Source organism: Garra rufa, chromosome 5, assembly GCF_049309525.1.
Source record: "Garra rufa chromosome 5, GarRuf1.0, whole genome shotgun sequence".
Classification (NCBI taxonomy): domain Eukaryota; kingdom Metazoa; phylum Chordata; class Actinopteri; order Cypriniformes; family Cyprinidae; genus Garra; species Garra rufa.
In genome coordinates this window covers 18,623,652-18,649,929 of record NC_133365.1, presented here as the reverse complement: position 1 = coordinate 18,649,929, position 26,278 = coordinate 18,623,652, and the positions used below count along the sequence as shown (strand labels likewise).

At 35.0% G+C, this 26,278-nt stretch overlaps 1 protein-coding gene across 2 annotated transcripts in view; it reads right to left on the bottom strand.

The window, feature by feature from the left end:
* abr (ABR activator of RhoGEF and GTPase) overlaps window positions 1-26,278 on the bottom strand; it is a 225,784-nt gene that overhangs the window by 149,661 nt on the left and 49,845 nt on the right. The window lies entirely within an intron of this gene.

Genomic DNA, 26,278 nt, shown 5'->3' with positions numbered 1-26,278 from the left:
ATGATTGACAGGTTCTGTAGGACATAGTGGGAAGGGGTTGTGGGAAACGAGTGGGCATTTTTAAGATGCTATAATGCAGTATTACACCAGCTGCTATGGCTGATTTATCTAAGCAGAAACCAGCAGAGAAGTAAAACATTTGAATGGCGAACTAATACACCCATTTATTACTTAGATTACACAAATAAAGGGATAGTTCACACAAAAATGAAAAAATGTGCACTAAAACACAGTATGTCCTTACTACCTTTCTGGGCCTTTGACATGGTAGTACCATTACTGTCTATGCATCTTAAATTGTGTTCTGAAGATGAACAAAGGTCTTATGAGTTTGGAACGACATGAGAGTAATTAATAACAGAATATTCATTTTTGAGTCCCTTTAAATAATGATTTCACTAATTGTCTAGACTAATATTGTAGCTTAACAACAGAATCAACAGAACCAAGTTAATGTATTCCAACTTGAATGGGAAATGATTTAAATGATATTTAAAATATATATGTTTACAATACTGTATTTAAACCTTGCTAGGCTTCTCTTGTTAAGCAGAGTTCAAGCTAACAAGTTTCGAAGCAACAAAACAATCAGAAATCATTCTTTTTTCACATTTGCAATGTAGGCTGAGATGAACAACAGTGGAAAATCTATCACTAGCAAAGCAAGTAATGCTACCTACAAGACATGCTAATAATGCCTGTTTAACACTGTAAGCTAAAACATGCTAGACACATGTTAGCAATGTACTAAAATATGCTAGCTCAATGTTAAAAATGCTAGCAACAACTAACAAAATGCTAACATATTCAGAGTTCGCGTTAACCGAAAATTGTCCGTCATTGATGGAGTTTTTTTTATTGATTACATGCAGGCGAGTACAGACCTTTCATGCCACATTAAAGAGCACCAAAAGAGCGTATTTATTGCTTGGATTTGCTAATGAAATTAACTGAATTTGAAATCTGAGACTTTGTTTCATATCAAAAGTAAAGCACAGAACTATGTGGGCATACTTTTCATTCATCAACTGAAAACAGCATAGACCAAAAGATTTAGAAATCGATATTGGTTCATAAAAATGAGAATATTAAATGAAATGTATTACAGATTATTACAGTGATGCATATTACAGAACCATGTTGTTAATATTATGTTATCAACATAATATAGCATGCTAGCTTCACGCTAAAACGTGTTGTAGAAACATGTTAGCAAAGTGATTAATCTTGCTAAAAACCGGCTAAAAGATCTTCATTGGTCTATCCCAGGGATCCTCAAATCTTACCCTGGAGGTCCAATGCGCTGCAGAGTTCAGCTCTAACCCTAATCAAACACACCTGAGAATGCTAATCAAGGTCTTCAGGATCATTAGAGAATCACAGGTAGGTGAGTTTGATCAGGGTTGGAGCTAAACTCTGCAGCGCATTGGACCTCCAGGGTAAGATTTGAGGAACCCTGGTCTATCCCATCTATCTGCTTTACCCATCTTGCAAACCTTCAAGCTTTTAAAACCATTTCAAACTTTATGAGCAGGCTTTTCGGTTTTTGTGATTTGTGACCCTGGACCACAAAACTATTAAACTGAGATTTATTTATCATCTGGAAGCTAGAATAAATAGGCTTTTTCCATTGGTTTGTTAGGATAGGACAATATTTGGTCGAGATACAACTATTTGAAAATTTGGAATCTAAGGGTGCAAAAAAATTCTAAATATTGAGAAAATCGCATTTAAAGTTGTCCAAATGAAGTTCTTAGCAATGCATATTACTAATTAAAAATTAAGTTTTGATATATATATACGGTAGGAAATTCACAAAATATCTTCATGGAACATGATCTTTACTTAATCTCCTAATGATTGTTGGCATAAAAGAAAAATCAATCATTTTGACCCATACAATGTATTTTTGGCTCCTGCTACAAATATTCTCGTGCTACTTTAAGACTGTTTTTTTGGTCCAGGGTCATATATATGACAGCATTTCACAGAAATGACATTAAAAACAGCCCAGAATATCTGCACTTAAACTGAACTTTAGAAGCAGAAAGAGGAGCAAAAACCTCCTGTTAAAGTGTTTATGAGTTCGACAGCATTCACAGGAGACGTGTCTTCATTAAAATGGAAAATGCAGTGTGTTTGTGTCAAGACACACACACTCCCACATGGCCAGAGACTGGCACATAAACAAAAGACCTGCTTGACAACCCAACCCCAAGGGGCGGGGCCAGCTCGTCTGTCACCACGGCTGTTACCGTGACGACCAATGATAACCAGCAGAGGAACAGACCAATTGCAACTCAACTTGGTTACAATGGCGTGTTCCTTTCCCTTCAAAACACATTGTGTGTCACATCAAAGTGACACTGTCTGTCACTCAATACTCAAAGAAACAAAGCAAATACAAAAAGGCACTGTAAAATTAATGTTTGTTTATTTCAACTCATCTTTCATCTTTTTACTACAAAACAAAGCATTAGATAAATCATCTAACAGGTTTCTGTCTATGCATGTGAGCATGTTTACACATTAATAATGTTCGATAAAGGGGCTGGTCATGAGAGAGCAGAGGAAATAACGGTGCCATTTAACCACTGAACAGAAAATGGTTTGAATGTGGGTCAACAGGCTCTCATATCCGCTTTGCCTACAGTGCATTCACATGGGTCACAATGACCTCCGCTGACCACAGCCAATCACTCCATCATTCACTGCTGCTGCTGCTGCAGGCCACACTCATCTTCTGTTGATGCGAACTCACAACCCCAATGTTACTGCCATCATGCTCGCTTTCATATTTGTTATAATCCATATTTAGGTACTCCCATACATAGCTATATTATATTTCAAAATTCAAAATAATATAATTATGCAGTTTACTTACAGCAAATCAAGCTTATTTTTGTATACCATTAACAGTTTTAACAGTGTTACTTTCATGACAATTAAGTGGTTTTTATTTATGCTATCATTAGTATACATAATGGCAGCATTTGCTGTGCTATGTCTTTATATAGAAGCCCAATTCCTTTGCTGAATTAAAAAAGGTAATTGCAACTTCTTATCTCACAATTCAGACTTTTTTCACAGAATTGCGAGTTTGCAATTCTGACTTTCTAACATGCAATTGCAAGTTTATATCACAATTTTGTCTTTATGACACGTAATAGCGAGTTTATATATGACAATTTCTGACTTTATTACTCACAGTCACAATTGCGAGTTTATATCACAATTCTGACTATTACACATAACAGCGAGTTTATGTATGACAATTTGGAGGAAAAGTCAAAATTGGGAGAAAAAAAAGTCAGAATATTTTGCAATTCTGACTTTATTACTCACAATTGCGAGTTAGAATTTTGAGAAATAAACATATAAGTCTTGTTTCCCCTCAAAATTGGACTTTATAACTTACAATTGCAAGCTTATATCACACAATTCTGAGAAAAAACAAAACTCTGAGAAAAAAAAATCTTCTTGAAATTCTGACATTATTACTCGCAATTGCGAGGTTATATCACAAATCTGACTTTATAACTCACAATTGCAAGTTTTTATATGAAAATTCTGACAAAAAAGTCAGAATTGGGAGAAAAAAGTCAGAGTATTTTACAATCCTGACTTTATTACTCGCAATTGCGAGTTTATATCACAATTCTGACTATTACACATAATAGCAAGTTTATATATGACAATTTGGAGAAAAAAGACAGAATATTTTGCAATTCTGACTTTATTACTCGCAATTGCGAGTTAGAATTTTGAGATATAAACTCGCAATTCTGAGAACATATAAGTCTTATTTCCCCTCAAAATTGGACTTTATAACTTACAATTGCAAGTTTATATCACACAATTCTGAGAAAAACAAAACTCTGAGAAAAAATCTTGAAATTCTGACTTTATTACTCGCAATTGCGAGGTTATATCACAATTCTGACTTTATAACTCACAATTGCAAGTTTTTATATGAAAATTCTGAGAAAGAAGTCAGAATTGGGAGAAAAAAGTCAGATTATCTTACAATTCTGACTTTATTACTCACAATTGCGAGTTTATATCAATATTCTGATGATTACACATAACAGCGAGTTTATGTATGACAATTCGGAGGAAAAAGTCAAAACTGGGAGAAAAAAAGTCAGAATATTTTGCAATTCTGACTTTATTACTCACAATTGCGAGTTAGAATTTTGAGATATAAACTTGCAATTCTGAGAACATATGAGTCTTGTTTCCCCTCAAAATTGGACTTTATAACTTACAATTGCAAGTTTATATCACACAATTCTGAAAAAAACAAAACTCTGAGAAAAAAATCTTGAAATTCTGACTTTATTACTCGCAATTGCGAGTTTATATCACAATTCTGACTATTACACATAATAGCGAGTTTATATATGACAATTTGGAGAAAAAAGTCAGAATATTTTGCAATTCTGACTTTATTACTCGCAATTGCGAGTTAGAATTTTGAGATATAAACTCGCAATTCTGAGAACTTATAAGTCTTATTTCCCCTCAAAATTGGACTTTATAACTTACAATTGCAAGTTTATATCACACAATTCTGAGAAAAACAGAACTGGGAAAAAAAGTCAGAATTGCAAGTTTATATCACAAATCTTAATAACTTAATAACTCACAATTGCAATTTATATATGAAAATTTTGAGAAAAATTTTGAGAAAAAAATCTGAATTGGGAGAAAAAAGTCAGAATATCTTACAATTCTGACTTTATTACTCGCAATTGTAAGTTTATATCACAATTCTGACTTTATTACACATAATAGCGAGTTTATATATGACAATTTGGAGAAAAAAGTCAGAATTGGGAGAAAAAAGTAAAGAAAAAAAAGAAAAGCAATTCTGACTTTATTTGAAATTGCGAGTTAGAATTTTGAGATATAAACTTGCAATTCTGAGAACATATGAGTCCTCAAAATTGGACTTTATAACTCACAATTGCAAGTTTATATATGAAAAAAAGTCAGAATTGGGAGAAAAAGTTTTTGACCTTATTACTCGCAATTGAGTTTATATCACAATTCTGAGAAAAAAGTCGGAATTGCAAGTTTAAATTGTAAGATAAAAAGTTGTAATAACCTATTTTTTATTCAGTGGTGGAAACAGGCTTCCACACCTTTATGCTTATTTAAAAATAAATAAATAAAATTATATTACAGCTTTTATATTACTGTGATACAGTAATGAAAATGAGAACAATGATAACACTGATAATACTGAAAAAAAATCTTAGAAATATAATGTCTGATCACTGTCATACAAATGTTACAATGCAAAAAACTGTTAATCATCCTAAAACATATCAATAAATAAATAAATAAATTTAACTGAACAATAAATGTAAATAATTCAATGAACCTAAAATTAATAAATTATTCAGTTCTAAATATTAATAAAATTAACAATATTAATAAATTAATACAAATTAAATAAAAAATTAAATAAAACATTAATTTCAAAAGAAATTAAAACAAAAACAATACATATTTAATAATATTATTATAAATACTCATAATTGAACACCTTCAACCAGTTTTACCAGCAGAAAAACAGCCAAAACTGGTTCAGTACAGTACTAAATACAGTCTGCATATGCAAATCTTGTGTGCCTCGAAAGAATATCACACTGTGTGTAATACTATGTATAAATGTATGTAACAGAGAACGTAACATAAAAACACACCAGTTAAGATTTAATCTACACTTCCTTCTTTCAAAAACTCATTATTATCCTCATGAAGCAGCAAACACACAGAAAACTGCGCTGTTTGGCCTTGATGCCTGTTTAATGCGTTTAGACAGCGTGCATGGGGAGAAAAATCGATCGGTATATCGGCAAACCTGAAGTGTGGCTTTGGCAGAGAGATACTGCAGTCGCATGCGGCTCCGCGTACATATGCTGACTGCATTATGGGATTTTAGCAACTGGTTTCTTTAGCAGAAGAAAAAAATCCAATATTAATCTAATAGCATAAAAAATGTTTTAAAGAGATTAACAAAGATCCCACATGGTGTGGGGGCAAACAGTTTAAGCATTAAAGCTAAACAACACAGGACATTCAGTCTATTAAAGTAAATACTCTGATTAGATGAAGTCAAATGGATCCAACTGGCAATATTTAGACATGTAAAGGAAAAAAAAGCACAGCACTGTACACACACACCCTGTCACTACACACACTTTATTTGTCTTACTGTGAGGTGAAATTATGGATCGCAGGATGCATGCAGCCTCAAAGAAGAAAGCCATATGAACACTCTCCTAAACTTTACAAGGTTCACAGCGCATATTACCAACCAGACCTCAACCAGAGGAACAAACACACACACACAAACACCCGGAGGGATGTAACAAATGGGAACCTTTAAAAAGGTTTCATTCAAATATATGGAAATACAATTCAAGGTAAACAAAAGGCTGAGCTGTATAAATGCTTCAGAGCTCAACAGCAAAATAGACACTGGCACATTTGTTTGAGACAGTTGTTATTTGTCACGAAATGTGTTTATGTTCTTAGTAGCTACTATTTTACCTGTCCACTAAACATACAAAAAGGTGCTACAAAAGCCCACAGATTTCCTCTTGACAACATTTGTAATGTCTTGGAAATGATGGGTGCACATCCTGTTTTTTGAGTGGCTAAAGCGCAACTGTGAAATGTAATTTTAAAGCCATTTTCCCGCGGACAAGGAGAAGTGTTGAGGCGTAAATGGTAAAAGGCCTGTAATAGTTGTTTACTGTCCTGCTTTCCATAATAGCAGTTGGTTGGAAAGGTCAACAGTCCGATCTTTGAGCTGTGCTATACGAAAGAGCTGTCTTACCATCGCACAGCCATGTTAAAACACACCACATCAACAATGATTACTGCCTAAGCCTTTCATGATAGGAATGAAATGAAACACGCACATCTGCTTCCTGTCGCATCATGTTCTCTTTCAAAGACCTCACTAAATAATCTGCATTAAAGCGATAAACTGAAAAAGGCCATGCATTATACATGAATGGTTAACATGATCAAGGAAAATCTGGAAAGATCAGAGCTTTTTTAAAATGTTTTTAGGGAAACATTACTTTTCAGTCAATACAGAGTATCAGTACAGTGTTTAAAACATTTTTATTAATGTTTTTTAACATTTTTATTTGGGAAAAATACTGTAATTATGGAAGCTAAAAAGGTAATTCTGACTTTTTCTTGCAATTGCAAGTTTATATAATGCAGTTCTGAGAAAAAAAAGTCAGAATTGCGAATTTGTATTGCAATTCTGAGGAAAAAAAATCTCTAAAGTTTACATCTCGCAATTCTGACTTTTTATGCGCAATTGTGTTTACATCTGACAATTCTGACCTTTTTCCTCACAATCGTGAGTTTATATCTCGCAATTCTGACTTTTTCTCACAATGGCGAGTTTAGATCTCGCAATTTTGACTTTTTTCTGCAATTGCAAGTTATCTCGCAATTCTGACTTTTTTCACAATTGTGAGTTTATATCTGACAACTCTGACTTTCTTCCCGCAATTTTGAGTTTATATCTCACAATTCTGACTTTTTTTTCACCCAGTTGCGAGTATACAACTTTCTAAGAAAAAAGTCAAAATTGCAGTTTATATCACACAATTCTGTTTTTCTCAGAATTGCATGATATAAACTTGCAATTGCGAGAAATAAAGTCAGAATTGAGATATAAACTTGCAATTCTGACTGCGAGTTTATAGCTTGCAATTCTTAGTTTTTTCTTGCAATTGCGAGTCATATCTCGCAATTCTGACTTTTTTCTGCAATTGCTAATTTATATCTAGCAATTCTGACTTTTTTCCTCGCAATAACAAGTTTACATCTCGCAATTCTAGCTTTTTTCCTCACAATAACAAGTTTATATCTCGCAATTCTGACTTTTTTCTCGCAATTGCAAGTATATATCTCACAATTCTGACTTTTTTCCCTTCACAATAACAAGTTTACAGCTCGCAATTCTGCAATTGCAAGTTTATATCTTGTAATTCTGACTTTTTTCCTTACAATTTTGACTTTTTTCTCAGAATTGCATTATACAAACTTGCAATTTTGACATTTTTTTTTCTCAAGAAATGTCAGAAAAAAAAAACTGAATTGTGAGATATAAACTCACAATCAACTGTGAGTTTATATCTCAGAATTCTGAGAAAAAAAAGTCAATTTCCTCATGAATCCATTTTCCAAACTGTGTTTTTGGCTTATCCTGAATCACATATTTCTGTAAATCCTACAAAATAAGAGTAATGAAGTAGTTTATTCAATGTACAGATATAACATTAATGAAAAAAGTAAGTACAATTAAGAATAAATCACCAATAACACAAAGAGAATAAGATAAGGTAAAGGAGACAGCAAATATCCCCTTCAACTCAGATCAATCAAACTCAGAGCGACTCTATGAAGGAAAGTTCCAGCAGTCATATTGACCCAGAGGAAATTTAAATCTGCCACACTTATGATTTAACACCCAGCACTCTGTGCTCTCAAACTGCCAGAAAGTTTCAACTATAAGCGAATGTGATCCATAACTCACAGACTGTAATGAAACAACACACTCAGGAAGACACATTAAACCAGTGTCATTAATCACATGACCTGTCCGAGCGCCACTGTGCGACTGCATTTTGCATTCAAATGGATAAATGGTTTTGATAAATTGGAACACGCGCACTTCTAGCCATGCAAGCAATACTGTGTAAAAAAAGACATACTACAAAATAACAATTTTCTATTTGAATATATTTTAAAATGTAATTCATTCCTGTCCATTTCTCAAGTCCTCAGTCACATGATAAATGCTATATAAGTATTGTGAATTGTTAGTTTATGATTCCTAATGTGTTAACTAATGACAAAGGAATAGTTTACACCGAAATAAAAATTCCGTCATTAATTACTCAACCATGTCGTACCAAACCTGTAGGACCTTTGTTTATCCTCAGAACACAAATTGAGATATCTTTGATGAAATTTGAGAGCTTTATGACTGCATAGACAACAATGGTACTACCACATTCAAGGCCCAGAAAGGTAGTAAGGGCATCGTTAAAATAGTCCATATGACATCAGTGGTTCAACCATAATTTTGTGAAGCTAAAACAAAAATAACGACTTTATTCAACAATGTCTTCTCTTCCATGTTAGAACTTTATTGTAAAGTAGAGAGGACAAAGTGGGCACAATTTTCCCACGCCATGTAATGGCAATGAGTCATGATGTTACATCAGTGCTTCATGATGACACGTGTAGAGGTTTTGATGATGTCAAAGTACTTTCTAAACACGCTATGGTATTCCCACGTCTGCTCCCAACACCACACAAAGGCACACAGATCTCTCCTGATGGACAGCCAGCTACCCTTTAGCCCCATCACTGTCAATCAACAGCTTGTTTCCATGGCAAGTGCCCAGGCTGCCATGACAACTTGAGATTCTTCAATGCAGTCACTGGCTGAATGAAAATGAGAGGCTCCTGAATATAAAACAAGGCTCTATTTATAGGCACACGAGTGAGTGGGTTTAAAGGTGCCAACTATAATGGACATACAGTGGAAACACCAGAAACATTCTATGACACCACATGTCACATGACATAACATCAAACTGCTGTCAGCCAGTATGGCAAACCAGACTCATTGGAAATATTTGCCTGTACATACATTTCTGCAACACCATAATAACATACCTTACTGCACGTTTCAAAGTGAAATGTGCGCTAAAACACATTCAATATGTGACTGTGGCATTTTTTTATTACATTAGTACATACTACATTTTTACTACGCTGTTTGAGGTACGTATTATGTTCAGAAATCAAATATCCGGGGAGTGTCGCTAAAGGTTAATCCTCTATCATGTTAGAAATATACACCAAACCCAACCGTAAACCTGACCAATAGTGTTAACAAATGCAAAAGTGATATAAAAACGCATGTGTTGATGCAGCCATGCTATTTTAATTTCCTTATGTTGATTTGAGTTGTTTTGTTGAACAGTAGTTTCACGGGGTTCGTACCAGAGCTCTATTGACTCAAGTGCAAGGCCGTATTGAAGGCGTCGGCAAGTAAGTCTTGATGGTGATCCAGAACATAGTCAAAGGATAATTTAAGAAATTAATCGATGAAAAATGCAACTAGAATTGCCTGTGACAGACTGTTACAGTGTCTTTTGTAACTGGTAGTGAGCTGTTACTCCAGGGTATATACAGGAATCAAGATTTAACTGGTTACATGGGCAACACTTTAACTTACATTTACTATATGTGACCCTGGACCACAAAACCAGCCATAAGGGTCAATTTGTGAAATTGACATTTATGCATCATCTGAATGCAGAATAAATAAGCTTTCCGTTGATGAATGGTTTGTTAGGATAGAACGATATTTGTCCGAGATACTATTTGAAAATCTGGAATCTGAGGGAGCAAAAAAATCAAAATGTTGAGAAAATCGCCTTTAAAGTTGTCCAAATTAAGTTCTTAGCAACGCATATTACTGATCAAAAATTACGTTTTGATATATTTACAGTAAGAAATTTACTAAATATGTTCATGAAACATGATCTTTACTTAATATCCTACTGATAAAAATCGATAATTTTGACCCATACAGCGCATTTTTGGCTATTGCTACAAATATACCCATACTACTTAAGACTGGTTTTGTGGTCCAGGGTCAAATTTATGGATTGTAAAATAGCACAAACAGTCTTTGTTTGTGATAAATCTGTTGTTGCTTGCAGTATTGCTATAAATGTCACACAAAATGATACTCAATCTCACATTATACACTTTTAACATTGAATAAAGCACATAATCAGTACCTGAGATTATAACTGTCATAGTTTGTCTTGTTCCAGTCGTGACGTCGCAGAAATAGAAACCGCTTCTAAAATAGAAATTGTGAGTAGCCGTCGCGGCTTGTTAGGACAAAAACTCCATTAACTGTTGCGTAGTAGGACACGGTGTTAAATCGTAAATTGTGAGTAACTGTTTCTGTCATTACATATCTTTTTCAGAACTAGCCGCTATCAAAATAATCTGGCTGCGGACGCAGGCCTGTTGCCAACCACTGCCGTGTTGTGAGAGCTACCAAGGAAAACTACTGAATTAAGAAACTCAACATATGAAGCTGTATATGTGACAACGACATTCAAAAGTATCAGTTTTCAAATCACGCAGGATGTTAAAATTGTTTTGAAGCCATAACATAATATTCTGCAAGTAATTGTGTGAAAATTAGGCTTTATTAATCAAAACTATGCATGTAAATCATCCTTTGTGTGAAAAGGAATAAAACTTGTTGGAGTTTTACTGCCTCTAGTGTTCATTTCAACTGGAAACTACAGTGATTAATACATATTGGTACAGTTCCTTCAGCAGAAATGTATATAGAGGCTAGATTTCCAATGAGCCTATGCATTCTGGAGAGTCAATAAACCTTCAATTATGTATCCTGACATCTAATTATGAGAGAAAAGATACGAAATTTGCAAAATTAGTATTTAAATAGGTCATTATATGTTGGTGTCTAAAAATAGTTTCTTATTAACTTGTGTTGAAGCATCTCTTACCACTCAACTGCTGATTCAGGGCTCTATGCAAGTGAAAATGACTTGGCACAACTGTGACAATTTTTTGGGGGCACATTAGGGTGAGTGGCTTCTTTAAAAACTACAACCTTATCCACCTTTTTCTTCCTGTAAGAGTGGGAGCGGCCATTTGTAAATTTTATGGGTCTGGCTTCCGGTCTCATCCGCGTTTTATTTTTATCTGTGCAAAACAGCTTGGTTTGCTGCTTGATATTGCAAATTGGTGTGCCTTACCATATTATTTTAAAGTATTATCTTAATTATGAGCACAGTGGTTTGTAGTGCAAACACGTTTTACTGTTTACTGCACATTCTTCTCGCTATTTCCCTATAGTGGCTAATGAACAGGAAGTCTCACGCATAGGCTTACTTTTGCGTTTAAGAATAAGGTGGATAATATTAAACAAACATATTTTTCATGCATGTGCTTTTTGTTCCTTTCCATCTAAGTTATTACTATTACAGAGACATTTCAGGTCCAACTTTATAAAAAGCATAATGTTCCACAGCAAACATATGACTAAGATAAAGTCATGATGTTCTGAAATGACTGTAAACAAACAGGGTAAAAATTTAGCTTTAGCGTCAGATGGCGCACCTACAACCTGCCCACGGATCATTCACACCACGTCTGATGCATACTGCAAGCTAAAATAGCAATTAAGAAGTCAGTTTGTTTTACTTTCGGAAGGTCTACACATATCATCCTATTTTGTTTAATGTTGTCTATACAACATTCACAGAGACTGCTATGTCATCATTTTAATCAGACACCATTTTTTTGCCCCACAGTCTATTATAGTGGTGGTAGCATCGATTTCAGATTCACTCCAGTCTAAGTGGACAGTCCTTGGACAGAATAGGCTACAGTGTGGACCAGACTTCATGCCAATAATCAAACGTCTGTCTCCAGCCAAAGCTGGACTAAATTAGCAAGCATGCGCCTAAAATAGAATACATCCCAGCAGGATATTCATCAACAGGTACCTAGTCATCCCCGAACAGCCGGTAAGAGGAAAAAAAGCTGAACTGAACACATACACGCTCTCATTTGAACACTGCTTAATCAATAGTCAAAGACAAGTTCACTTTGACCGAATCTGAGTAGCTTCAGAATAAAAGTAGTGTAAACATTGTATGATAATGGAAGATGAGCAGAAATGATTGGATGATAGGAATTTTCCATAAAATATCATATATAAACCAGTTATGGAAACCAATTTTCTACTTCTGCACTGCTAATGTCAAAGACCCAACAAAATCATTGAATTTTGTGAATTTTTAGTCATTTTTTTAGGCTAATTAAAATAGTAATGTCTTCCTAAAAGTAAGAAAAATTAGCAGATACTGTCAAAAGTTTGTTGTCTGTAAGATTTTTAAATGTTTTTGAAAGTTTTGGAAGTTCAAACTCGCGGGCACCATAGAAGTCCACTATACAGGTCCTTCTCAAAAAATTTGCATATTGTGATAAAGTTCATTATTTTCTGTAATGTACTGATAAACATTAGACTTTCATATATTTTAGATTCATTACACACAACTGAAGTAGTTCAAGCCTTTTATTGTTTTAATATTGATGATTTTGGCATACAGCTCATGAAAACCCAAAATTCCTATCTCAAAAAATTAGCATATCATGAAAAGGTTCTCTAAACGAGCTATTAAACTAATCATCTGAATCAACTAATTAACTCTAAACACCTGCAAAAGATTCCTGAGGCTTTTAAAAACTCCCAGCCTGGTTCATTACTCAAAACTGCAATCATGGGTAAGACTGCCGACCTGACTGCTGTCCAGAAGGCCATCATTGACACCCTCAAGCAAGAGGGTAAGACACAGAAAGAAATTTCTGAACAAATAGGCTGTTCCCAGAGTGCTGTATCAAGGCACCTCAGTGGGAAGTCTGTGGGAAGGAAAAAGTGTGGCAGAAAACTCTGCGCAACGAGAAGAGGTGACCGGACCCTGAGGAAGATTGTGGAGAAGGACCGATTCCAGACCTTGGGGGACCTGCGGAAGCAGTGGGCTGAGTCTGGAGTAGAAACATCCAGAGCCACCGTGTACAGGCGTGTGCAGGAAATGGGCTACAGGTGCCGCATTCCCCAGGTCAAGCCACTTTTGAACCAGAAACAGCGGCAGAAGCGCCTGACCTGGGCTACAGAGAAGCAGCACTGGACTGTTGCTCAGTGGTCCAAAGTACTTTTTTCGGATGAAAGCAAATTTTGCATGTCATTCAGAAATCAAGGTGCCAGAGTCTGGAGGAAGACTAGGGAGAGGGAAATGCCAAAATGCCTGAAGTCCAGTGTCAAGTACCCACAGTCAGTGATGGTCTGGGGTGCCATGTCACCTGCTGGTGTTGGTCCACTGTGTTTTATCAAGGGCAGGGTCAATGCAGCTAGCTATCAGGAGATTTTGGAGCACTTCATGCTTCCATCTGCTGAAAAGTTTTATGGAGATGAAGATTTCATTTTTCAGCACGACCTGGCACCTGCTCACAGTGCCAAAACCACTGGTAAATGGTTTACTGACCATGGTATTACTGTGCTCAATTGGCCTGCCAACTTTCCTGACCTGAACCCCATAGAGAATCTGTGGGATATTGTGAAGAGAAAGTTGAGAGACGCAAGACCCAACACTCTGGATGAGTAAATAATGAAAGAATTTTAATTTTTGTGCGAACTATGCCTTTAAACCTACAGTCTTCCTTTGCAGCAAAAATGGACCAAAAATATTAAAGATATATCAAAATCTTATGAACTCCTAAACAATGCTAGCAAACACCAACATCCCTTTTTCAAGAATCCTTACTTTCAAATTACTAGGGGTGTGACGAGACACTTATCTCACGAGACGAGACGAGACGAGATTTTGGGCTCACGAGAACGAGACGAGACGAGATTTTTTAACTTTTTTAAATAAATCCTCAATGATGAAATATATAGGGGACAATAGTATTTTATTCAACAAAAAACACAAAATGCAAAAAAATAAATAAATAAATGTAGGTGCATTTTGATATGAACTTGTACTTTATGAAATTAAACTTATATTTTAATGAATTATATGCAGTAATAAAAATGCTGCATGATTCTGGGTAAACTGAAAAACAATTTTCTTTTATAAACTGGAGATCACGATTCTGAAGAAAAAAAGGATTAGAAAATTAAACAAAATGACATAATTTACTATTGGTTCTGAAATAATGTTCAAGTCTGAAAAAAAAAAAAAACTAAAAAAAATGAAGGAGCCCGTGTCTCAATTAATAAAGACTTTCACTATTGGAATCTCTTGAATGTTTAATTCAATGACAAATATTTTTTTAAACGTGCAGTTGTCGCCCTCTCCTGGTGAAGAGAATAAACGTTACTCTACATACGTGTTATACTTTCGTTTTTGATCGCTACTGTAGACAATGTGTATATCCAAACTATAAGCTTTTATCCCAGTACTTATGTTATTTAAATGTCTGTAACAAAGACATGATGATGATTATGTGGTTAAAAAGACTGTTTGTGTTGCTTTCTGAAACCACAGCAGTAAGAATGCAGATTCGAATGTCTTCAATAACGTTCACATGGTAAGCGTCAGTGGAGCGCGTGAAACAGTTGTAACAGACAATGCTGAATCACAGTCATTCATGAATAAGATCGCATGGGTGTTTGAATAGAGATCGTGATATTTTTATAACTATTAGTCATGCAGCCCTAATGTAAACACTGCAAAATGTTTTGCCATGATATCATCACGTTCTCGCGAGACCAGTCAGATCTCGCGGGACACATCGGAGTCTCGCGAGATCTCGTGCCACGAGATCTCGTCACACCCCTACAAATTACACAATACAATCACGCCCTTATTAGACATTAAATATACTAAAAGACTATCCATCTTAGAGTCTAGTTTAATGAATTCCATCGTTTTGACTGCCCTCCCACTCACAAATGTACTCTACACTCATCATATCTGCTGGTGAAGACAGGCATTATGACAGGAAGATGATTGGCTAATGTAATCATTGGAACTAATTGTTAAATGTCTTCTGGAGGAAGGAAAAGAGACAGTGCAAGACAGACAAATATCTCCACATGGGCAAAAGTTTCATTAAAAATGTAAAACGCAATATTATATTTGAGGACGAACTGTTCAACAGATACTGTGAAAAAAGTGAATGAAAGATCTCTGCAGATTAAGATTTATTTTAATATAATAACTGGCACATGTCAGTTTTTTTAATACAAGTAAATAAGTGTTTCCTGTTTTCTCTGAAGGCTGGTGTTGAGCAGCAGTGGCTTATTTCTCCGCTGTAATGGACAGACTGATGGGATGTTATGCATGTCTGGTTCACACGTACATCCCACCCAGTCGACTCCACTCTGACAAGATGATTGATGAGCAGGAGATACACACACGCACATCGCCCATGTTAAAGAGGCTAACTTAAATGTTGTTACATAGGAAATTCACTTTAGTGAATGCAATTAAATTTAAGGTATTAGAAGACCTCCAACACAGCACTGGGCTGCTGCTTTTTGTATCATGCGTGCATGTGTTAAATAGAGCGCCAGATAAATAGATCCCAGCAGCAGGACTCTGCTGTGTTTGAAGAACGGCTGTAATCTAATTTGCTGAGTGTAGAGTGATGATTAGTCCCACTGCTGTAAAGCCCACAACACAATTCAGAGGGGATCTGAGATCACACTTTTGCCTCTCTACACTGATCTCAGCAGGAGCCAAGAGAAAAAAAGAAAAAAAAATTCACAAGCTCCTTATGCAGCGCTCACTTCTGAAGAGCTCTCAGAGCTGCTGAGGTTTTAATTGTTTAGTATTCATTAGTGTCTCACTGAATGTTTGATTTATTTAATTGTATTTTTAAATAATTTTAAAAATAAAATTATTTTGTTTTATTTTGCCGTTTTGTTTTGCTAATTTTAGTTTTGCTGTTTTGTTTCATCCTAATTCACCTACCTACACTATGTCCTAAATTATCTCTTTTTGCAGGAAAAGCGTACATAATTTTGAGTGTGTAGCAGAAGAGTAGACAAGTTTTTGGGTTTTATTTATTTATTTGTTTATTTTATTTATTCATTTATTTATATTTTTTCTTGCTCTGTTTAGTGTTTTAATTTGCTGTTTTGTTTTGTTTTGTTTTATTTATTTATTTATTTTGCTAATTTATTTTGTTTTACTGTTTATTTAGCTTCATTTTTATTTTATCCCAATTCACCTACTTACTTACACCTACATACTATGCGCTAAAAGTATGTATTGTCTTTGCAAAAAAACATTTACATAATTTTATGTGTATAGCAGAGAAGCTTTTTGAAAAGATAAAATCGTATCTTTAAAATTTCTTTTTTATTTATTTATTTAATTTATTTGTTTGTTTGTTTTTACTTGTGTTTTTTTCTTTTTGTTTCACTAATTTATTTTGTTTTAGTTTTTTGTTTTGTACTTTATATTTATGTTTTGTTTTGTTAATTAATTTTGTTATACCATTTTTATATGTACTTTTTTAGCAAAAAATATATATATATAATTTTGAGTGTGTAGCAGAACAGTAGGCAAGTTTATGGAAAAAAATAAAATTGCGTCTTTAAAGTTTTATTTATTTATTTATTTATTTAATATATGTATGTATTTATTTATTATTTTTCTTATTCTGTTTTGTATTTTAATTTTAATTTGCTGTTTTGTTTTGTTTTTTTATTTTTCTGTTTTGTTTTGCTAATTTTATTTGTTTTAATGTTTATTTTGTTTCACTTTTATTTTATCCCAATTCACCTACTTATACGATACCCTAAAAGTAACGGACATAATTTTAGGTGTAGAGTACGGTGCCCGCCAGGGGACACCTTCGGTTCACTTATGTTTGTCGTGGCCACGAGATATTAATTCGTGGGAACCGTGATATTATGTCGTGGCCACGAGATATTAATTCGTTGGAACGTCATATTAACTCGTGGGAACGTCATTATTATGTCGTGGCCACGACATAATATTACGTTCCCACGAATTAATATCTCGTGGCCACGACATAATATTACGTTCCCACGAATTAATATCTCGTGGACACGACAAACATAAGTGAACCGAAGGTGTCCCCTGGCGGGCACCGTAGTAGAGCAGAAAAATAAGTTTTTGGAAAAAATAAAATTGAGTCTTTAAAGGTCCAATTCTTTATTTATTTGTTATTTTTTATTTGTTTTGTTTTGTTTTGTTTTGTTTTGTTTTGTTTTTCAATTGACTGTTTTGTTTTGTTTTTGTTTTGCTAATTTATTTTGTTTTAATTTTTTGTATTTTATTTATTTATTGTTTTTTTTTTCTTGTTTTTATTTTATTGTTATGTTTTGTTTTGCTAATTTTGTTGTTTCATTCAATTCACATTCCCTTAACGTATGTACTCTTTTTGTGAAAAAAAAATGTGCATGCTTTTGAGTGTGTAGCAGAAGAATAGGCAAGCTTTAGGACATCTTTGCGTCTTCAAAGGACAGTTCTGTCAAATTCATTTTCGGTCACCAAAATTTATGTATAACATACTTTAACAGTTATACATATACAGTCGTGGCCAAAAGTTTTGAGAATTACATAAATATTGGAAATTGAAAAAGTTGCTGCTTAAGTTTTTATAATCGCAATTTGCATATACTCCAGAATGTTATGAAGAGTGATCAGATGAATTGCGTAGTCCTTCTTTGCCATGAAAATTAACTTAATCCCGAAATAAACTTTCCACTGCATTGTTAAGAAGGCTTCAGGGCATCCAAGAAAGTCCAGCAAGCGCCAGGATCGTCTCCTAAAGAGGATTCAGCTGCGGGATCGGAGTGCCACCAGTGCAGAGCTTGATCAGGAATGGCAGCAGGCAGGTGTGAGCGCATCTGCACGCACAGTGAGGCCAAGACTTTTGGAAGATGGCCTGGTGTCAAGAAGGGCAGCAAAGAAGCCACTTCTCTCCAAAAAAAAACAAAAAAAACATCAGGGACAGATTGATCTTCTGCAAAAAGTATGGCGAATGGACTGCTGAGGACTGGGGCAAAGTCATATTCTCAGATGAAGCCTCTTTCCGATTGTTTGGGGCATCTGGAAAAAGGCTTGTCCGGAGAAGAAAAGGTGAGCGCTACCATCAGTCCTGTGTCATGCCAACAGTAAAGCATCCTGAGACCATTCATGTGTGGGGTTGCTTCTCATCCAAGGGAGTGGGCTCACTCACAATTTTGCCCAAAAACACAGCCATGAATAAAGAATGGTACCAAAACACCCTCCAACAGCAACTTCTTCCAACAATCCAACAACAGTTTGGTGAAGACCAATGCATTTTCCAGCACAATGGAGCACCGTGCCATAAGGCAAAAGTGATAACTAAGTGGCTCGGGGACCAAAACCAGTGTTTCCCCTAGGTTTCCCGCTTTGGGGGGGGGGGGGGAGCCTACTTTGTGTAATAACGAAAACATTTATTTCAGTGAAAAAATAAGTCCAAATCTCTGTATTTTAACATTTTGAACAATAGGGTTCTGCAATCTTTTGCTTTTTTTTTTTTTTTTTTAGAAATTCTTGTGTGTTTTAATTTTTCTGATAATCAAATGAAAGCATAAACATTTATTTATTTTTAATTAAATGAAAAATAAAACCTTTTAATTTTTGGCAAACAAACAGAGGTTTACTGTTAAAATCAATACATGGAAGAAAAATTATATTCAGTTTAAAACGTTTAAATAATATTGTAGTATTTTTTTCTACAATTAAGTGGTTATTCTTGTTGTAATATTTATTTTTCATCGTATATTTATTGTTTTATGTAAATTATTTAAATAGGAATATATAAACACCTACATTATACTGTACAAAAGTAATACAATACTGATATAGTTCTGTTACATGTTAAACCGTACTTTTATTTGGACAAGTTGCCGTGAAGTTTCTGTGTACAGTATGGTATGATGCTAGTTTTCTCAAATGAAACGGTAAAAGTGACAGCTTTGGAGATTGAGTTTATCTGTTCATGTGAGATGCAAATGGCAAAAATTACGTGTGCTTCAGTATGCGTTTAAAAAAAAAAACACGTCTTCGCCATTCATACATACAGAGGCAAACGAAACATGCAGGATTCATATTAAAATGGTCTTTTTGCATCTCAGTTTTCACAGACACTAGTCCATATCGCGATTTGAATAAAGTGACAGAACAACTTTTGGTTTATTAATCCAAAAATCGACGAATTCCGTGGCATTCCGTGCTATAGTAGATTCCGTTTTTATGAATGGAGTCCGTGAACCCGTCTGTGTTTTCGGGGAGGAGACATTGTAAACGCGCGACTGCGAGACAGAAATGAAATGCTTTTGTGTAAATAAGATACATAACATAAGGCTATTTAGTTTGTTTTATAAAAGAACAATGTATAGACATGTTCTATAGGAAAGATAACCTTAAATGACTTAAACTGTGATCTGGCGCTATATCCAAAATAAAATGAACTTGACGTTCAAGGGGGGCGGGGGGTGCCGTTGGGGTGGCGCGGCGCCCCCCTAAGATAATGGTAGGGGAAACACTGAAAACGTTGAAATTTTGGGTCCATGGCCAGGAAACTCCCCAGATCTTAATCCCATTGAGAACTTGTGGTCAATCCTCAAGAGGCGGGTGGACAAACAAAAACCCACTAATTCTGACAAACTCCAAGAAGTGATTATGAAAGAATGGGTTGCTATCAGTCAGGATTTGGCCCAGAAGTTAATTGAGAGAATGCCCAGTCGAATTGCAGAGGTCCTGAAAAAGAAGGGCCAACACTGCAAATACTGACTCTTTGCATAAATGTCATGTAATTGTCGATAAAAGCCTTTGAAACGTATGAAGTGCTTGTATTTATATTTCAGTACATCACAGAAACAACTGAAAGACAAAGATCTAAAAGCAGTTTAGCAGCAAGCTTTGTGAAAACTAATATTTGTGTCATTCTCAAAACTTTTGGCTACGACTGTACATACTAAAACCTTCCTTCCATCCTGGGAAAAAAATAGATGGCAGATCAGTGTGCTACTTATGCAAAGAACGAATCATGTTTTTGAAAAATGATGCATATAAACTTGATTGGACAAACATATCTTTATAAAAATTCAGGTTAAATATTTTTCCATCAGGTTAAATATTTATTCTTAATCACTAAATCCTTTATCTAAATCTCTCTACTTAGCTGTCGGATCTGCACATCTACCATGTTTGTAGTTTTTTAAAACATGATTTGCATTTGTAGTTCTATACCGAATTCTCTAAATCACAATGGGTTGTGAGCAATATTATCCATCTGCACTTCAAACTCCTACTGGAAATAAAAGACTATCTGGGTAACCTTGGGATACTTATTTTAACATGCTATGATTTGGGACACACTAATTCTAAATTTGAATATTTGCAAAGTACTTAGATATTAAATTTGAAATATATAGCCAGAAGGAGAGAAAAAAAAGACAGTGCAATGTCCTTCCTCAGCACTTTTGTGCAACTGTTCAGCAGAATTACGTAATCTTTTGCAACCCTCACTGGCTCACTCTGTCTTTCTGCATTTCTAGATTTTTAACCCTGTGGAAATAAAGGCAAGACTAATATTAGTGTGTGCGTGTATGTCAGAGAGTCTCATCTGGTGAGGGTTATTGAGGGCACAAGGGGGATCACAGTATCTCTTCAGGGACGTCATTAGGAAAAGAATAAGGAGGAGATGAAGAGGAGAGAGATGATGTGAAAAAGAGAAGCGATCACAGATGACACAAAACTAGATCTTTACATTTTCCACAAGATGAAAATCTCAAATCCAACCACTTAACATAATAATAGCATATCTCTTCCCAGCAAAACAAAACTCTGCAAGGTGATTTAAGTACATGTGTTATATCCTTATCGTTAGAAAATAAAAGATGGTAAATTGAAGTTTCTTCAAACCCCTTATCATCAGCATGAAAAACTGTAATAGTGATGCTTGCCTACGAAAACAAAATGAGAGGAAAAAAATGGGAGTGGTGACAGAGAGTTTTGCCATCTGTTCTTTTCTGTAAGGATGAGGAACCTAACACACACTTACCTCACCATGCAGAGCACAAATATCAATTCACTCACGACTGTAGTAATCGATAAAACACTGTATCGTGAGCGCTCAATGCCAACAGACAATACACACACACACTCCTCATACAACACATAATCTGTAGTGGCAGAGAAAATTCCAATCAGTGTTACCATCACAGCGTTAAATTGGAATTCCTCTTCACGGAAGCATCTCATTCGAGGAGCCAGAAGCTGTTTAGCAGAACAGACACATCTATTTCCCACACTGTATTCAGTGGCAATCTCTTTCTCTCTTACACCTCATAATTTCTCCCTCCTTTCCAAAAAATAACCCCCTTCAAACCCTTGGTTCTTAATACTGTGTGTGTTACCTGGATGATCTTCAACAGTTTTTTTTTTTTGTGTGTGTGTGTTGAGTGTTTATGAGTCACTTGTTTGTTCTAAACAGTTAAACTGAGCACTGTTCTTCAGAAAAATCCTCCAGGTCCTGCAGATACTTCAGTCTTCCAGCATCTTTTGCATATTTGAACCCTTTCCAACAGTGACTGTATGATTTTGAGATCCATCTTTTCACACTGAGGACAACTGAAGGACTCAAACACAACTATTAAAAAAGGTTCAAACATTCACTTATGCTTCAGAAGGAAACACAATGCATTAAGAGCCGGGGGGTGAAAACGTTTGAACAGGATGAAGCTATCCAATTTTTTCTTTACATTTTCATACTGCCCTTTGGATGCAACAAAAGATAATGGCAATCAATTTTTCACCCCTTTCAACTCCTTCAGGAGCATCAGCGAATGTTTGAACTTTTTTTAATAGTTGTGTTTGAGTCCCTCGACTGTCTTTAGTCTAAAAAGATGGATCTCTAAATCATACAGTCACTGCTGGAAAGGGCTCAAATATGCAAAAGATGCTGGAAAACGGAATTGTGGACTCTGCAGGACCTGGAGGAACAGTTCTCAGTTAAACTGTTCAGAACATTCAGAACTCATGAACATCCATCACAAAACAAAAAAACAGTCGTAGATCATTCAGGTAAGCACACACAGTATTAATAACCAAGGGATCCCAAACTTTCGAAGGGGGTTATTTTAATAATTTCAGCTATTTTTTTGTCTTGTGGACTATATGTAAACATATTTTATGTAAAATATCTTACTCAGGACAGTACTAAATACAAAAAATAACATGTGTTTTGTATGATCTCTCTTATTTTGTAAAATTATTCACATTTTCACAGATTCCACAAACTTTCGCATGCCACTATTTCTATGCCTGAAACATGTGCTTGCCTGTATGTTTTGAATAGTACTGATGTAAACATGTTATCAAGGTAACGTTATCTAACTGGCTGACATTAACAAGGTTCTGTTTGAATGTGTGAGAGTGGCTTGAGATAGTCTTGGAAGCACTGGAACGAACTGAGAATGATAAACAAATGAGTAATGCTTTACACAACATGCCATCGTTTTTCAGCAAAAGTGTTCATGAAGTTTATGAATAGTGTTGGAAGTTACATAATAGCTGTAAAACTTCCAACTCAGACTGGCTAAGTGTTATCATTCACTTAGAAGCTCTTAGCAACCACATAGCAATGCCATGGCGACTCAGAACACCCTATACCCTATTATGTAAGGACCACTCATATTAACTTTAGAAAATGTATTTGCTTATTCCTCCAACATCATTATGCTTTTTTAGTAACCAGTAACCACCACACAATATTGGGCTAAACTGGACAAAAACAACAGAAGAGGCTGTGCATGGAATCTGCTGATCTGTAATACCACTATAATAAGGCAATTTAAACAAAAAAAAGGATGGTTTAGTATTATTGATGAACTTGGCAATCCTGCTTGGGTCTTGCAGGCTTGTACATAACAAGCAGAGGAGGCTGAACCTCATGCTGAGAGATTTGAGAAGATCTAAGGTCAACATGCTGCTTGAGTCTCTATTGCACTCCAGACCACATCATTAAACAGTGAGAGAGAGACTGGCAGACTGGGTTGACAATATAAAATTCTTGTTTTTAATCCACTGAAATAACTTTTACTCTAAGAATTTATAGTTTTTGCTGCTTTCAGTCAATTTTTGAACAAAACTTCACTGAACACATCTAATAATGTAAAATTTAGTACTGTATCTGTAAACTGTATCTTTTCAAATTCTGTCAATTTTATTACAAAATTCAATCAATAAATGTTGTTTTGATGCTTTTTAATATGGTGTGACAGATCACTGTAGCCTCCTTAGTTTGAGCAGCATGTAAACCAATCATCTCTTACTTTTTACTACTAGTTATGGCACAAAATAAACATGATTGAACATTAGAAGGTATGTCGAAAGAAATACTACAAATTAATGTATAATGTCACATGTAATATTGCACATTCATTATATTTTTACTTATTTAATGTATGTTTGAATAAATCTGTCATGAAAAAGTTTTAATTAAAGCCACCATTTTAATTTTTAAATGTCAAAAACAAATTAAAGTAGAAACAATAATATCATTAAAAAGTTTATATAGAAAGGGTCTTGCGTGAAATTTCTACGTGCAAATTTACATATACACAGCTAAATTTGATATACAACTACATTTTTTAATGAAATAAACTTCTGTTGCAGTTTTCAGTTAAATAAAAACTTAATTTTGGTTTCAGTGTTTTGATTAAAAAAATCATTTTAGTGCATTGCTACTAAACATGCATCTTTCTTGAATGCACATAAAAATAAAAACAAGTTAAAAATAAAAATATTACTGTTTGTATCTGAACAGTTAACACTTTAAAACTTTTTTTTTTTTTTTTTGCAAAAGTTGAATCGAATGTATCAATATTGTTTACGGGAACCTTTTTGTTCTCTGCTGAGATAAAAAGGAAAAAAGTCTGTTTATGAATAATCTAAAGCTTTGAAAGGCTGCAAAGATCAAGTAGCACTTATGTACTGCTACCGTCCGGTAAGTATTTCTGGAAACTGGGTCTTTGTCAACTTGACAGAAGATCTTTGACATTTACAATTCTCTGCGGTTTATTCAACAAATCCATATTCAGCAATAAGAACCATACAGTAACACTCAAAAAGAACAGCATGGCCTAACCTTTCAAAGGTCCTGACAACTCAACAATGGCATATAAAGGGCTTTTTCTCAATATAAGAACACTCTGATTGGATCGAAAAAGAGACAGAGAGAGAAAAAAAGAAATGGGTAAAATGACAGGGGCTTCTCCCGAGATTATGTGAAGCAGGCCTGCACCCAAGAAGATAAGTGATGTGTTGTAAATACCATATGCATGCACATCAGGCTGTCGCCACGGCAACAGTCACTTGCATCCCCCATATGTCCTAATTATTCCGATTCCCCCGGATGGAGATGACATGACTCTTCAGTAATTACTCGAACGAGTTTCCCAGAAATTCCACCACTAGCCATGAGCCGGACGAAGAGCACACGGAGGAAGAGAGTGAGAGCGATGTCTGTTTAAATCACAATATGAACACATCCTTCATCTGCTCAGATTCAGTCTGAAGACTTCCCTTTTTAGGTCACTGTGCTCCCAAAGCACGCCACACGAAATGTAAATATAGGGCCTAACAACAGCATGCTTGATTTCAATTCAGATAGTATGCAGTGAATGTGTAGTGTAAGTCAAACTATGCATAGAACCTGACCAGGTCACACACAGGCATCCTCATGGATGTGTGTTACTTGAAAACAAAGCTGTTTTAAACATACTAGAGAGAAAAGGTCACAGTCATAAAGTCATAAATTTATGATGAGATGTAAAAACCTTCACGTTAACATTGTTGCAGCACCGGCAGCGCTCCAAGCATTATAATTACACTGAGTGATGCAATGTCATGGGGAACTTGAAGTTTGGAGGGCTTTTAATTAGAAAGATTTAATTATCCTGATTACAGAAGTGCAAAACACGCCAGGCAATCAAGGGGAAATGTCAGTTAACATATTAGGCTTGTGACATCAGCCTGAGGTGAAAAAGTCCTCAGAATTCTGCGAACTTGATTCATTCACCACAAAACAAAACCTGACAGAACTAACAGTAAAGAGCAGACGGTGTTCAGAAGTAGCATTGCTCAAGTCATTGTGTATCAAATCCATTAGAATGGTTGATAAATCAATCAGCAGAAAAAAATAAACAAATTTGTAGTAAAACAGGTTTGAATTCAGCATGTCATGTCACATCATCTCCTCTCACTACTTTCCTATAAACATAAAGTGGCAATAGCCCAAAAAAAGTAAAATAGCACAAAACAAAGGTAACAAGCATTACAAACATTAACCTCCCCAAAAATAAAGCAAAACAAACAAAAACACAAAACAAAGCGAAAACAAAACACACAAATGAAAATAAAAATCAAGCGAACAAAAGCAAAACAAAACAAAGCATACCAAAGCAAAACACACAAAAGAAAACAAAAATGAAAACAAAGCAAAAAAATGACGCATACCAAAGCAAAACAAAACACAACAAAAAAACAAAACAAAGCATACCAAAGTAACACAATAGAAAACAAAAATCATACAAAAGCAAAAAAAAAACATGATGCATACCAAAGCAAAGCAAAACAAAACAAAC